General features: G+C 47.7%; 2 pseudogenes; both read left to right on the top strand.

The window, feature by feature from the left end:
• The first annotated feature begins 4,621 nt into the window (after positions 1-4,621).
• On the top strand, positions 4,622-5,259 carry LOC109740087 (uncharacterized; annotated as a pseudogene).
• A 9,916-nt stretch (positions 5,260-15,175) lies between these two features.
• Positions 15,176-16,170, top strand: LOC109740086 (RAF-like serine/threonine-protein kinase PRAF; annotated as a pseudogene).
• Positions 16,171-16,870: the final 700 nt, after the last annotated feature.

Raw genomic sequence — 16,870 nt, forward strand, 5'->3', positions numbered from 1 at the left:
CTCTAGGATTGCGGCGACTATGTGTTGGTTGTTAGGCGACTCTGGGTGTTGCGGGTGACTTTAGCATGTGGGCTTGGTCGAGTTAGTACCCCCGATTAAGCGACTTTGTAGTTGGGCCAAGGTGACTATGTGTAGGGGCTTAGGCAGCTCTTTTCTAGTGATTTCGGGTTTAGGGCGACTCTGGCCGTTTTAGTGTAGCAACTTTGTGTGTGCAGGGTTGTTTGAACGACTTTAGCGTGTGAACCATGGTAGAGTAGACTCGCGGCGGGGGCACGGTGGGACTACCGTGGTAGGGGGGCGAGTTAGTTCCCTCCGCTTAGCCGACATTGTTGTCACGCGAGGCGGCTGTGTGTAGGGGCTTTGGCAGCCATTTTTTGTTGATTGAGGCTTTGGGCGACTTAGTGTATTGAGATGCTCTAAGGCTCAACGTTTGGTGTGGTGACTACACGTGTGTTGGTAGGCGACTCCGTGCGTACAAATAAAAATGTCTGAAATTCTACAGTTGAAAAGATGCCTGCATATCCAAAAGATGCCTACAATAATGTCTAAAACTACAATTAAGATGCCTACGTATCACCCGGAACTGCCTACAAACAAAATATCTGAAAACTTACAGCTGAAAAGATGCCTACAATAATATCTGGAACTACAATAATTCCTTGAAGATAAACTGAGGCTGCTCCCTATGAAAAGGCCAGCCCTACACTTACACATGCTCATTATTCTCTCAGATAGAAGTGGCTACGCTCAAGTACTGCACTTTGCTAAATCTGCACATCTACTGAATTCAAAAATAGATAGAAAAAGATAGAAAATCCAGAGCAGCCATACTATTGCATGATTTTATCTAAGAAACCTTCGCTAGATCTGTACGACAACATATATCTCAAGCAAAAAGGTAGGAATAGATCCCAGCAGAGATAACAGAGCAAACTTTTGACTGAATTTAACTTTTTAACAACACTGAGAATATCATGAGGGAATTTACAGAATAATACAGACTTGTGCTACCACATATTCTAGAGAGATCAATTTGTAACTCCCGCTTACAGTAACAGATCAAAAAGCTAGAAAAACACATTGTATTGCCTAAAAAAACGCACCATATTGCCTGGAAAAACATATTCTAATGCCTAGAAGATGGCAGGTTGTTAGAGTACGTAATGGGTGTAATGGGCCTAGGCTGACGGTATAGCCCGTTAGTCTTGAGTTAATTAAAGATAAGGGTCGCTTGCTTAGGTGTCAAGTAAGCCTTGCTTGGGAGTCAAGTAAACCTTTCTATATAAAGAGAGGAGATGTATCAATCTAATCAAGCAAGAATTAAGAAGGAAATCCCTTCCCTCTTGCCCGGCCGTGGGCAAAAAGGCCCCCGGCCGGCCCTCTCGCGCCCTCCTTCTAGCAGCCACATAACAATCTGGTATCAGCTAGCTTCGGTTCGATCATGTCTTCACCGCCGCCCAACCCGTCTCTTCCGCTGCCGGTCACCTCGTCGCCTCCGGCGACCACCACGACCGTCGCCCCGCTCCTGCCCGTGCAGGGATCCTCCGTCGCGCCCGCCCCCGCCGTCCTCACCCCGGAGGAGGTGTCCGGAGCGCTGCGGGACCTAACCCAGGCAGTCCAGGAGATCCGCCTGTTCTTGGCCGGGTCCTACGGGCCGCACCCAGCTGCGCCGCCGTGGCTGCCGCCGCACCAGGCGGCCTCCTCCGTGCTCGCCGGGTCGCACCCGGTTGCGTTGCCCATCGCCGCCACCGCGCCGTCGTGGCTGTCGTGGCTGCCGCCGCACCAAGCGGCCTCCACCGCGCTCGCCGGGTCGCACTCGGCTGCGCCGCCCATCGCCGCCACCGCGCCGCCGTGGCTGCCGTGGCAGCCGCCGCACAAGGCGGAGGCCGCGCTCGCCGGGCCGCTGCAGCTGCCATCCACCGCCACCAACGCCCCGCCCTGGCTGCAGTGGCAACCGCCGCTCCTGGCGGCCTCCGCCACGACCGCTGCAGCTGCAGCAGCCACCGCCCGTCAGCTCCGGCCGCGCATCGACCGCGCCGGCGGTTCTCTTCGGTTGGTATAAAATGTAGGCAAGTACGGAGAACATAATTAGGCAAAAATCAAAGTAGAAAACTGGGCCGTGCAGCAGTAGAGACACGCACACAGTTATATATAATGGAAAAAGGGAGAAAAAAAGGTAAAAAAATCGGAGCTTCAATTGATAGATATTTGTTTTGTGTGTTTTTACTTACTTATTCACATCGGCTGAGCTTCTTTGTCGCCCGGTTGAAGTTTGTCTACATCACTTCCGACAAAGCTGCCGTTTCGGAAGTATATCTATTCACACATAAGAGAAAAAAGAAGTGGCATAGCTTATATGTTAGTGGGACAAAACATGATGCCGATGTAGGCAACATATCTTATCACAGGTAGTGTGTGGTGGCTTTATGTTGCAAATCAACTTCATATCCACAAAATGTTACGAAGGAAAAACCCAAGCAATGCAGTATACTAAGTAATTTTTGCCTACTGTTCCTCTACAAGTGAAGTGTTTTTTCCTACTTTATGGCATGCAGTATACTAAGTATTGCCTACTATTCCTTTACCCTCTGTAGCTTGTATTGCCTAAAAAAACACATTGTATTGCCTAGGAAGAAACATATTACTATTTGCCTAGCAGATAACGCATATTATTTCCTACTGTATTGCCTAAAAGCACATCCTATTTGCCTGGGGAGTGGGGAACATGACCTTATTTTTCTAGGAGATGGGTGCACTTTGTGTTTTTCTCCCAGGGATATAGGCAAGCATGGAGGGCGTAATTCATGCCCATACTTACACAGTCTGATTTTATATCTGCTATTTTGCCTAAATATGCACTATTGCTGATTGTAAACTCATCTGTTTTGCCTGCATAAAAACCCTCCCCTAAGGCCTTGTTTGGTTCTAATGGGGAAGTATCCCAGGGCTGTAATCCCCCGCAGGGAAGCAGGGAAATTTCCATGGTCATCTGGGATCCCCTCCCACCACGGGGAGATCAGCTCCCCAATTTGGACGAGGGGGCAGAGGGGAGGAGATCACGTACAGAGGGAAGGAGGGGCGGTTCTCTTGAAGGAGGACGGGGGGGGGGGGGGGGGGGCGGCGTTGTCTGGTCATCGCACGAAGATGGAGCCTGGAGGCGGAGGCCGTCTTGACCGGTCGCAAGGGAGAGCGAGCGAGCGAGTCGAGGGTTTACTCCCCGACCTATTGACATCGGGAGATCTATCCCGGGGATGGGTCGCAGAAAGGCCAGGGATCTCCCCGCCTCACGTGCTACCAAATGGGGCTGCCCGCTTCCCGGGGCGAACTCGGCCCGTCGTGTACCCACCCGGGGAAAACACAGGGATCCTCGGGATCCCTTACAACCAAATGAGAAAATCCACCCTGAAAATGGACCTTATATCTGCTATCCACTGTTGTTTTGCCTAAAAACGGTATTTGCCTACATCCCTGAGATCTGACGGGAATTATTGCCCACCACGGATATGCACTTCCTCCCTCCTAGCCATGACTATGGGCTGATGCACCTCTAATCCAAGGATTAGGACCGCAAAAATGCTACACCTACGTAATTTGTTACTTAAGCTTACGTTTCTTTCCTTCCCAACTACTCCTTTTGTTCCTAAATATTTGTTTTCTTAGAAATTTTAAAGGGACTACCACATACCGATGTACATAGACATATTTTAAAGTGTAGATTTGTTGAAATCCCCAGAAAGACAAATATTTAAGAACGGAGAAAGTAATCATCTCCTCCCTGATTTTCACGGGGTGGGGCTTGACCTTATCTCTCCTCCAACCAAATTAGGCCAAATCAGCTCTTACATAATTTTCTTAAGTAGTTTTACGTAGGCGTAGCAAAGCTCTTAGGACAGAGGCAAAAACGCCCCCCACACTGAGCATTATCGCGGTGGAAATGCACGCGGGATGTGGATTTTTGTTCGCTCATACAATTGGGCATCAATTTCTCTCTCGATTCATCTCGATTGGCCCTCTCTCTCGATTGGCTGCCGGAATTTGAATTTGGCTGACAAATTCCATTCGATTCCGGCAACCCCCAGCCCCTCTACCTCCATCCTTGCCCCTATCACCGCCGTGGGTGCCGACGACACGTCGGCGACCAAATCTACGCACGTTTCGCTGTGGAGGAGAAAATAGGAGGGATGGCTGCATCCTCAGGCCGCTGACCAGCTGCTCCTGTCCCCATCTGCCCTCACGTGCGCGCGCCCTTGGCCCGTCGTCGCCGGACTACGCCGGCCACGCTCGCCGAAGAAAGGATTTCATCTCCCCTAGTCGCTGCACGGACGGCTCGGATGCGGCCGCTCGCGAGCGCTGGATCGCGCGCGCGCGCGCGTCGCCTAGCGTTTAGATTCCGACATAGTATCTCGTTCGGTCACGAGTCCGGGTCCGGCTCTCGCTCGAAGGGGGCAAAGCTCAACCTATATAACTGCGTCGACGGCAGTAGCGTGGCTTTCCCCGTGCACCATACTACGCCCCGTCCAGTCTACCTCCACCCACCAGATCATCGGAATCCCGTTCGCGAGAAGATCGGCGACACCGCGCACCGAGCATGGCAGCTGACCAGCACCGCCGCGCACCGAGCATGGCAGCTGACCAGCAGCGCCGCGTGAAGCTGATAGTTAGCTACGGCGGGAGGATCGAGCGCGCCGAGGGTCGGCCGCCGAGGTACGTCGGCGGCGAGCACCTGCTCCTCAACGTCCTTTCGTCCGTCTCGACGAGGGGCTTCCGCGACCTGCTGGCGGCGCGCGCGGGCTTCTCCAACTTCTCCGTCAAGTACTGCTACTCCGGCGAGGGGCTGGACTCGCTCTGCGACGTGGACACGGACGAGGACCTGCGGGACATGCTGGACATCTTGCACTACCGGGACCTGCAGGCCCGGCTGTTCAACGACCAGAACAGGCGCCGGTTCCGGGTCTACCTGTTCCGCGACGCCGCCGCCGCCCCGTCGCCGACCTCCCAGTCCCTCAGAAAACCAGCTCCCATGCGGCGTAGCGCGACGTCGCCAGCTCTGTTGCCGGCGAAGCCGGCCGACGTCGACGGGCGGCCCTCCCAGGGCCTGGCCGCTCCCGCTCCCTCTCCCGTGCCGCGGATCATGACGTCGCCGAATCCGTTGTGCGAGACGTCGACGGCTGGCACGGCGCCCTCCAAGCCGCCGCTCGCCTCCGCTCTCGCACGGCGGATAGCGTCGTCGCCTTTGTTGACGGCAGACTCGACAGATGACACGGCTTCTTTGATCATCACCACGTCGACATCAGCAGCCAGAGCTACCCAACATACACCACCCCACGCGGCGGCATTCCGGACGGCAGAGCAGCGTAATCCGGTGTACCAGGCGGCTCCAGTACTCTTGGTGCCAGTAATGCCGCAGGTCATAATCCATCAGCCGATGATCATCCTCGTACCTTTGTACAATTCAAAGGTGGCCATGGGCTGAGAATTTTTGGAGTCACAATCGAATGTAAAAATACTCAGTCAAGTGAGAATTAGCAACCCATAGTTTGTGTAGATTAGATGTCTCACAGGTTGTAGATATGAGGTGACAAATCAAAATTCTAGATTGATCAGTGGTTATGCACTATGGGATATAACTTATAGGCGTGACTTCAATTTTTCTTATAGTTTACTCTAAATTGTTTATATATTTTATTATTAACGATGTCAATTCCTCTATATTCAGTGTTAGTATCACCATGCGTGTATATCCTAACTTTAGTGTGCCTTTTTTGAACTACACGCTGATCTTTGTGTAGTGCAATCTTTTTAGACGAGCTTCGCTTCCAATATTTTGTGTTTTAAGATGTGGATATTCGTTTTGGCTCCGGGCCTATATGCTACTGAAATATGTGCAGTCCATCTTCCTATAGATTCGTGCGTCAGGTTGTATTCTCCTTTGTATTACACAATGTGCTCTTTGTTCTGAAACAATAACGTGGCCCACATCTGGTCCTTATTAGACGAGCGCAGTCCGTTTGTTAGTCGTTGGTCTAGACGGGGACGAGACACTCATGTCCGTCGTCTTAATGTTTTGCATCCATCAATGAAATGAAAAATACCAAAGAGAACAACTCGCTGATGAAGGTGTTGGTACTGGAGGAATCAATAGGTAAGTTTTGTACTCCCTATGATACCGTGGTGTCCCTAGATGGAATAACACAATATACCTTTCAGAAATACTGAACCGCCAAAGAATCCTCTACTCACACCACCGTCAATATTAGAACTACAGAAGGTATGTAATTTCCATGAAAGTAATTATCATTATAATTTGTGTCCACGGATGAAAAACGGCAGGGGCGGAGACATGAACCGAGTAGGGACAGGCGCCCGTATGTCTCGCTTAAAGTGAGACAGAAGGCAAGCCTCGCGTCGGGGAAGCTCCAGATGGGCCGACCCAGCCGCACGGGAGGCTACAACCTCCTTTTACTATTTTTTTACCTTTTATGTTTTCTTTTTTGCTTTATTTTTTACTTTTTTTATACTTTAAAATTCTAAATAAATATTACAAAACAATCTATAAAAACATTAAAAAAATGTTGACCAAGCATTTGAAATATTAAATGTGTATATAGAAAATATTTATCATGTATACGAAAAATGTATAAAAAATTGATCATGTATTTGAAAAATGTTAATCAAGTATTTGAAAAATGTCTGAATAATTATCTGAAAAATGTTAATCAAGCATTTGAAAAAAGTTACATGTGTATAGAAGAAGCGTTGAGCATGTATTAGAAAAATGATGAAATGTTTTGATCATGAATACAAAAAATGTTAATCAAGAATTTTAGAAAATGTTCAACAAGTATTTTAAAAATGTTAATCAAGCATTTGCAAAATATTAAATGTGTATAAAAAATGTTGATCATATATTAAAAATGATGAAATTTGTTTGCCATGTATATAAAAATGTTCATCAAGCATTTAAAAGAATGTTGAACAAGTATTTGAAAAATGATAATTAAGCATTTGAAAATGTTAAATGTGTATTGAAAAAATATTGACCATATATTTAAAAAATGAAGAATTTTCTAATCATGTATATAATTTTTTTAATCAATTAAAAATTATTGAGCAAGTATTTAAAAAATGTTGATCAAACATTTGGAAATGTGTATAGAAAAAATGTTGACCATGTGTTAAAAAATGTTAAACTTGTATTTGAAAAATGTTAATCAAGAATTTCCAAAAAAAGTTTAATGTGTATAGAATTTTTACCATGTATTTAAAAATATTAATCTTTGTATTTAAAAAATGTTAAATGTGTATTAGAAAATGTTCTTGACGTATACGAAAAATGTAGAATGAAAACCAAAAAGAGAAAGAAAACGAAAAATAAATGAAAATAAAAATAAAAGCAAAGAAAAATTATAAAAATAAAACCTAAGAAACAAATGTAAAACAGAATTGAAAAACTATGTAAACCAATAAATAAACAAAGAAAAAAGCAAAAACATTGAAAACCAAGAAAGAAGACAAAAAAAGAAGAAGAAGGAGAAAGAAGAGAAAACGAATAAAAACATGAAAGAAACAAATAGAAACCAAAAGAAAAAACTGAAGTATAATGACGAAAAAACCCTGAAGAAGAAATAAGAAAACCAAAAAAAGGAGAAAACAGAAAAACCCGAGTGTTTTCCCTCAAGTTGGTCGCGTCTCCTATCCTAATGCAAACCCGGCCTTAGCGTAGTGGCTAGAAACACCAACAACCATCGTAGCCACCTGAGAACGATCGTTGGGGACCTCTCTTTTTGTCCCTATTTCTTCTGTTTTATTACTATGCTAGCAAAAGAGCTTGTGCGTTAGAACTTGAGAAAAAAATACAACACAATCCCATAACCTAATAACCATGACTCCTGACTCAAATACGTCCACATTTTTTATTTCAACACATGGAAACCCATCTGTGTTGCTACTTATCCTCCTTCCCACCCTCGTTAATGGTGGCTTGAATGCTCACACAATTACAATACGTTTGAATGGTGTCAATAAAGTTGTCTATCTCTGCATAAGAAGATAAATCTGCTTTTCCCCATGAGGTTTTGGCGAGACGTGCATGCATGGTTATAGTTTTTTTTGTCTTCCATCTTGATTTTGCCGAGGTGCTCATTTTCAATCCAGATTGCACCGGTATAAAAGGAAGAAGGATCATGCGCGACACTGGTATGAAAGAAAGACAGATCATGCACAACACCAGTATGAAAGAAAGACTGATCATGCGCTATTGATTAAGATTGCAGCATAAATAACATTTTTTAATGGCTAACAGGCAAAATAACATCATATTCAGATTCTACACATTTTTTAATCAAATTCCATATATAACATGTTAAAGTTGAAGTTAAGATTTTAAATAGATGGATATTGAAAAAACATTTGATACGTACTGCGGGTTGATTAATCCAAATATTGGGGGGTTTCCTGCAAAAGCAAAAAAATTGACTTAAGACCCGCCTTTGGGTTGATTTCGAGAAAGCGAAAATTTGTCTTAAAAGTGGACCATGGGTTTATTACCAAAAACACGAAGGTGTTTTCTTCAAAAGAGACAGCGTAGAGACACTGTAGCACTTTGGTACTGTAGCGGTCAATGTTGTACATCCGGTTAACCATACCGTCATATTTTTTTTGGCTCAGTGTTCATTTCGAATAATTTTTAAAAATATGAATATATAAGCTGAACGACTTCTGAATACACAATGACCATTTGTAATACACAATGAGCAACTTTCTAAAAAGAGTAAACCTTTTTGTACAAAAATGCCGGACAAATTACAAATACACAATGAACATTTTGTAGTATACATTGAACAATTTATTAATATAATATGAACAAATTTCAAATACACAGTGAACCATTTGTAAATATAGGTTGAACAGTCTCTCAATATACGTTGAACATTTTTTGGTACACGATGAAAATTTTATAATGCATCGTGAACCTTTTCATAATATACGGTGAACATTTTTTGTATAATTCTCATCTCATCTCATCTTGTATAATTATCGCAATGCAAATTATACTAGTCTTTCTCAATTCTCATCTCGTGTTAGTGTTGAAATGATATATCAGATTTCCGGTGTTCTGTTTTGTGGTTTGAGATGCTACCAAGAATTCATATCTTTTATGTGTCCTAAAAATTATCATGATGCAAATTATCTTGTACGAGTTCCTATTAGTGATGCAAAATTTTCCTACGTTGGCTTTATGCAATGTAGCTAATTCTTAAATTAAAATTCCTCAACTGTGAAGAGAGGGAAAAAACCCCCCTACCAAGCACTATTAAGATTAATTCATTTTAAGCCGGTTCTTCGAGTTCTCAATGTACTGAATGTTTTTTTTAGAGAAAAGGCATCAGTTCGACTTTATACATAAAGCCACCAGGCAGTGTTCCAGATAAACCACACAGCAACGGCCACAACCAAAGTCATAACGATAGTACGGGGTACAGGGCACACATGCCACAACCTCGGCACGCAAGCCGGAACTAAGAGAGAGGAGCTAACACCGAAGAACAGACGAAGCCATCAACTAAGTAAAAAGAACAACGAGGACAACTAGTCAGCTGGCTCCTGCAGCGATAAAGAAGACGCCGAAGCCCAAATCTTAGAGAATAGAAGATCGAAAGCATCCCAGTCTTCCGTCTTAGTCAATGATCTCCACTGCTGCAGGAACAAGCAAGATTTATATAAGCAGTCAGCAGGTTTAGCAGGAAAAATATGCTCAATGGTAAACTTGTTTCTGGTTGTCCACAGGGCCCAACAGACCACTGCCAGACCGACCCAAAATAATCGCTTGGTAACCCCAACCAGGCCATTAGCGAGGACCCGGAGCTCAAAGAAGGAAGTTGGAGCCCAAGACACCTGGAGCCACGACCTAAAACAGCACCAAACCAGCTTGGCCAGCACACATTGGAAGAAAATATGGTTTGTGTCCTCCAGGGCATCGCACAACGCGCACTGTTCCGAGCCCGGGCCATTGAGCTTACGGATTAGATCGGCCGAAGGGAGGCGGCCCCTGAAGGCTTGCCATAGGAAAATCTTCACCTTAGGAGGAGTACAGGCACACCAAATTGGACTGAATTTGTTAGTAGGGGTGCCATCAATAAGCTTGGCATACAGACACCTAATAGAAAACGGCCAGAAGGAGAATGGGGCCAGACCACCGAGTCAGCTATCTCCGAGAGCACGGGGAAGAGGGCAGTACGGCGCTGCCATTCGTCCAACTCTGTAGGGGACAACGAGCGGCGGAAGGCAAGGTCCCAATTATTAGCCGAAAGCTCCGCGATGGAGATATCCGGATTCAGACAGTAAGAAAACAACATGGGGACGACCACCGAGAGGGTTGAGTCTCCACACCACCAGTCGAGCCGAACCTTGACAAGGTCTTTCCAAAATTGAGACCCTCCCGGAGAAGAGGCAAACATAGGATTTGAAGTAGGAAAATACTTAGCCTTAAGAACAGAGAACCACAAGGTGTCAACTCCCGTGGTCATGATTCTCCACCACCATTTGATCATGAGGCATCTGTTCATAATAGCAGTGTTAATGATCCCCAACCCCCAAGGTTTTTGGGTCTACAGATAATTTTCCACTTAACCAACCTGTATTTTCGTTTATTATCCACAGAATTCCAAAAGAAAGCACCCCTATGCTTATCAAATCCGTCATGTGTACCAGCAGATAGGAGATAGAATCCCATGATGAACATAGGTAGGGAGAAAAGGCAAGCATTACTCAGGGCAACCTTCCCAGCATTGGTATTATATGTGGCCCGCCAAAGTAACACCTTGTTCCCCACCTTCGCAACGACAGGAGCGAATTCCTTGGCACATAATTTGTTCGGGGAAATCAGAAGGCCCGGGTACTTGAAGAGGAAGGAACCCAGGCTGCAATTAAGAAGATGGGCCACCCGTAAAGCCTCCGAATCATCAACCCTAGTATTGAATTGTTAATGAGGTTGATGTGCAAATTCTCAAGATTGTTCTATATAATATCTTTTGCACAAGATTTTTTTTTATCTACTTGGCTCGATCCCCTATGCCCAAATCCTGGCTCCGCCCCTGCCAGCCCGTGTAGTGATAACTGATAAGTGAGGTGGAAAATCTGGCACACGATTTGCTCCATCGTGATCCTGAAGCATCGGACGGCTAAAAACTGTCGCCCCGCTTTTGGACGGTTCTGATTGAATTCTTTTTTCTTGAATACGCATAGCATGCGTATCTCTACTCCTAATGGACGAGTTGGTGAATCGTCTCCGCGATTTATTTTCGCTGGGTTTTTTCGTCTCTCCTCCCACCACCCCCTCTCCGCGGTTTATTTTCGCTGGTTTTTTTTGTCTCTCCTCCCACCCCCTCCCTCCCTGGTCCATCGGTTTATTTTTCTCTCCACTCTTTATTACAACCAACACTTTCCTAACGTATAACAAATCACGGATCTAACTTCCTTAAATTATGCAAATCAATCGATTCCTTTTATTGGTTCAATTTGTCTTAGGAAACAAATAACAGATTTTCAGGAAACAAATAATACATTTTAATCTAACTTCCTTAAATTATGCAAATCAATCGATTCCTTTTGTTGATTCAATTTGTCTTAGGAAACAAATAACAGATTTTCAGAAACAAATAATACATTTTAATCTAACTTTCCTAACTTATCTAAATCAATCGATTTCTCTTATTAGTGAAATTTATTTTAGGAAACAAATAACAGACACGCCACAACTTTCCTCCCAATGAATAGTTTCTTAACATTTGCAAACTTTCTTAATCAGACACGTCACAAACGAGCAGGTACTAATATCACGTTACCAAACAATAAAACCCCATTTGCATAGAAATCGGTTCAAAAATTCTAACTTTCCTAAATTTTTACCTTTCCTTGATAACAACCAATATTTCCTATGTTTTTCACCTATTGAAGGAAATCACCCCTCCATCGATATTAGCATTTTTTTTGAACTGAGATCTCCGGGTTATGATTTTTTTTGCGATTCTTTCCAATTGTGACCTCTCCTTCCACTCCGGCTCCTTCTCGCATAAACACCTCCACCACAGCCAGGTGACACCGCCCCAGACCTCCTGCCTCTCCACACCTTCTCCGCCACCTCCTTCTCGTACTCCATTAACAATCCCTCCGCCACATTTGTCCACGGCAGTGTCGAGGGCATGGCGCAGTAGCGTACCAGCGGTAGAGCAGCGCATAGCAGCAGGCGAGGCGAGCGGCCGACGGTGGAGGGCAGAGATGCGGCCGGCGTGGCTGAGGGGGCGGCCGGCAGAAGATGGCCACGACTGGAGGCGGCGCGAGGCAAGGGCGCGCGACAGCGGGGCGAGCGAAGGGATAGGCGGCAGCAGACGGGGCAAGCGCAGCCAGCGAGAGTGTGGCGCACGGCCAGGGTGTGTGTCGCGCGGGGCACAGTGGTGCGGTGGATGCGGCGAGCGCGACGGCAGCGGCGGGCGCGACCGACGCGGTGTAGCACGGGCGTGGGCATGGAGAGGGAGTGGCCCCGCGGGCGCGGAAGAAGAGCGGCAGGCTCGGGCATGGGCGTGCATAGGAGCGGGCATGTGCCACGGGGTCAATCCGAGGAGCTCGGTGGCTGCCCCTGCAATGGCCATGGCAGACGACGGTTCTCGGCCACGGCGAAATACCTAACGAGAGCAAACGAGAGGGGAAACAGGGGAAAGGCAAGAGGAGATCATGGCGGTGTCAATGGCGCCCTAGGGGAAGACATGGGAGCTCGGGGCGGCGCGGATCGAACGGCAATGTCGTGGTGGCCCAAGGTTGAGGAAGACGGCAGCGACGTCGATGCGGGGGTGCTGGACTTGATCTCGTCGGCGCAGACGAAGTAGCGAAGGCGTTCGGAGCTCCTCGACAAGCTCCTAGCCCGCGGGGAGGGCAGTGGCCATGTGGACGGGGTCGGTCATCGTGGCCGTGGCGTCTGACTTCGTCCAGATCGACGTGATCGAGCGAGCGAGGAGGAGAAGTGGATTTGGGAGGGGGCGTCGAGGAGGAGTGAGGCCATGGGGGCAGGGAAGGAAGGGTGTCACCCTTATCCATTCCCCTTCGATGCCAGCGAGGTGGTCGGGCGGGAGCCCGGCTCTGTAGCGACGCGGCTCGGGGAACAGGAGAAGATAACCACGCGGGGACTGGACCACTGAGCCGGTTCGGTGGCAAGGCCCGGGGGGCAGGGCGAATCCCCTTTTACATCGTCCTTTTGGTTTTTCAACGTATTCTAATATGTGTCCCCTTTTTAACACCGTTTTCTCTTTATTCTTATCAACTAAATAATCTCTACAGTTGGTAGTCTCCGTTTCGGGTTTATTTTCGTCCCACCTCCCGAGTGAGGGAGAGGGGGAGAGAGAGTGACGAAGAGGGAGGGAGAGGGTGTGTGTGTGAGAATTTGATGGTAAAAAGGTCGTCAATGTTACTTAATATGTATGAGAATATTAAATGTAATATTAACATAATGACATTGAACTTTTAAAGTTAATGTGGCCCCGTTGCAATGCACGGGCGTTCTTCTAGTCTTGCATTAATTCTCACATAGTATCTCATTCGGTCATGAATCCGGGTCCGGCTCTCGCTCGAAGGGGGCAAAGCTCAACCTATATAAATGCGTTCTTCTGTGAAGCCCTGCATCCCACGAGGGCTGAAAACTGCCCCCGCGTCGTCCGCCTGGGCGACTCGGGCGGCGCTCGATCCGCTTTTTCCGGCGTCGTCCCTATGCGCCTTCCCCTCGCCGCCGCCGGTCGGCGTCATCGGGCCTTGCCCGGGCGGCTGACGGCGGCGGCGGGGTTCCGTTCCCGTGGATCTTTGGGCAACGTGTTCGACGAGATGCAGATGGCCGCTGGCGGCTGTGAAGGTTGATGCTGCAGCGGCAGCTCCGGCACTCCACGTATCTGGCGGAAGCATGGCTTGGGATAACTAGGTCGGCATCATGGACGCTCGTGACGCAGTCATCTTCGTTGACAGGACCACTGGAGCATGCACATATGTTGCTCTTCTACGTCTTGTGCTGTGACTTCCTCCGACCTGAGAGCACATCCATGCTAGGGCCACTGCTCCATGGGTGCATTTTTGGCGTTGGTGCGTAGTGCTCATGGTGGTTGTTCCCTCAGGTTCGGCCGTGAATCTGGTCCACAGGCTGCTGTGTGGTTGTGGGCTAGACCGGTTACCTGAAGATCTTCAACCTGGATGATCTGCGTCCACTGGCGAGGACGGTGGAGGTAGTGGCAGCTCGTGGAGCTGCCGTCTGATACAGATCAGTCAACATCTGCTACTTGTGAGGATGGTGTAGGCCTTCAGAGTGTCCCCATCCCGGGATTTTGGTGGTGCCGATAGTCCTTCTTCCCCGTCAAAGTCTTTGTTAGATGGTGGCGAGAGAAGATCTTGTCTCGTCTTGTCAGCTTGCTCGTACGGGTGTGGACATCCCCCGTTCGCATATGCAACTATTGGGATCGAGGAAAGTGGAGGAGACGACACAAGACTACTTCGATTGGGTGGTACTTCTTTAGTACCTAGTCTCGAGCTCCGTGGTGAAAACCATAGGTTTGACCCTAGTTGGTCATATCTGGCAATGGCGGCGTTCTTTTGCGTCGTTACCTTAATGAGGGCATTGCTCAGATTGGCTCGGACAACATCTTCAGGGTGAAAACCCATGATCTAACCTTGGTGTGGTTGGATTCGGCGACGGCGGCGCTTGAACGTCGTTCCCTTCCTGGAGGCGTCGCTTTTGAAGAGCCTTTCTCATAGTCCTTGTGTTGTGAAGAGATGGTTGACGCCGATGATCACTGCTGTATACCGTTTATCGTTGCTTTCAATTCTTCGGGTTTTCTTTTCTCCACCTAGGCATAGCTTTGGTCTTTTATGACTTTGCTCTTTGCCGAAGTGATCGTGTGTGCGTGTGTTGTGTTGGCTGTGTGCATCCTAATTATGCAGAGGCCGGGTGTGTACTCATTATGATTGTATTCCTCGATGCTACACTATGAGTCAATAAAAAATCACCCTTTGCCGAAAAAACTGCGTCGACGGTAGTAGTGCGGCTTTCCCCATGCACCATACTACTCCCCTCTCCAGTCTAGCTCTACCCACTGGATCATCGGTATCCCGTTCGCCAGAAGATCGGCGACGCCGCGCACCGAGCATGGCAGCCGACCCGCAGCGCCGCGTGAAGCTGATGGTTAGCTACGGCGAGAGGATCGAGCGCGCCGAGGGACGACCGCCGAGGTACATCGGCGGGGAGAACCTTCTCCTCAACGTCCTCTCGTCCGTCTCGACGAGGGGATTCCACGGCCTGCTGGCGGCGAGTGCGGGCTTCTCTGACTTCTCCGTCAAGTACTGCTACTCCGGTGAGGTGCTGGACTCGCTCTGCGACGTCGACACGGACGAGGACCTGTGGGACATGCCGGACCTGCTGCTCTACCGGGACCTGTAGGCCCAGCTGTTCGACGACCACAACACGCGCCGGTTCCGGGTCTACCTGTTCCGAGATGACGCTGCCGCCCCGTCGCTGACCTCCCAGGCCCTCGGAAAACCAGCTCCGATGCAGCGTAGCGCTCGTCGCCAGCTCTGTTACCGGCGAAGGCCGCGAAGCCGGCCGACGTCGACCGGCGGCCCTCCCAGGGCCTGGCCGCTCCCGCTCCCTCTCTCGTGCCGCGGGTCACGACGTCGCCGAATCCGTTGTGCGAGATGTTGACGGCTGGCACGGCACCCTCCAAGCCGTCGCTCGCCCCTGCTCCCGCACGGCGGATAGCGTCGTCGCCTTTGTTGACGGCAGACTCGACAGATGACACGGCTTCTTTGATCACCACCACGTCGACATCAGCAGCCAGAGCTACCCAACATACACCACCCCTCGCAGAGTAATACAGTGTATCAGGCGGCTCCAGTATTTTTTGTGCCAATAATGCTGCAGGTGGTAATCCACCGGCCGACAATCATACTCGTACCCGTGTTCAATTCTAAGGTGGCCATGGGCTGAGAATTTTTTGAGTCACAATCGAATAAGAAAATACTCAGCCAAGTGAGAATTAGCAAATCCATAGTTTGTGTAGATTAGATGTCTCACAGGTCAAGTATTATTGTAAGTCGGTTGTAGATATTATGTGACAAATCAAAATTCTAGATTGATGACTTGAATTTTTCTTACAGTGTACTATAAATTGTTGATATATTTTATAATTAAAGTGTCAATTCCTCTATATTCAATGTTAATCACCACACGTGTTCTGTTACATTTGTGAACTTATTGTTGCACGCCTGTACATCCTAACTTTGGTGTGCCTCTTTTGAACTACACTTTGATCTTGTATAGTGTGATATCTTTAGACGAGCTTCGCTTCCAAATTTTTGTGTTTTAAGATGTGGATATTCGTTTGGGCTCTGGGCCTATATGCTACTGAAATATGAACAATCCATCTTCCTATGGATTCATGCATAAGGTTGTATTCTCCTTTGTATTACAAAATGTGATCTCCGTTTTGGAACAATAATATGGCCCACATCTGGTTCTTATTAGATGAGCGTAGTCCGTTTGTAAGTCGTTGGTCGAGACGGAGACGAGGCACTCATGTCCCACGTCTTAATGTTTTGCATCATTAAGTGAAATGAAAGATACCAAAGAGAATAACTCACAGAATCTCTGATGGTATGTGATTTCAATGAAAGTAATTTCTCTACTATCTAAAAAATAGGCAATGTTCTTTTTCCTGCCAAAACGGACCGCGTTCTTCCCAATCCTTCGCGAGCCCTCTCCGCACCCTCACGATCCACACATTCTTTTCCACCGGTTTACTTCCCATCACGCTCCGCTTTTCCCATACAACTCCCGTTCCTCACC

The sequence above is a fragment of the Aegilops tauschii genome, chromosome 2, assembly GCF_002575655.3.
Source record: "Aegilops tauschii subsp. strangulata cultivar AL8/78 chromosome 2, Aet v6.0, whole genome shotgun sequence".
Taxonomy (NCBI): Eukaryota; Viridiplantae; Streptophyta; class Magnoliopsida; order Poales; family Poaceae; genus Aegilops; species Aegilops tauschii.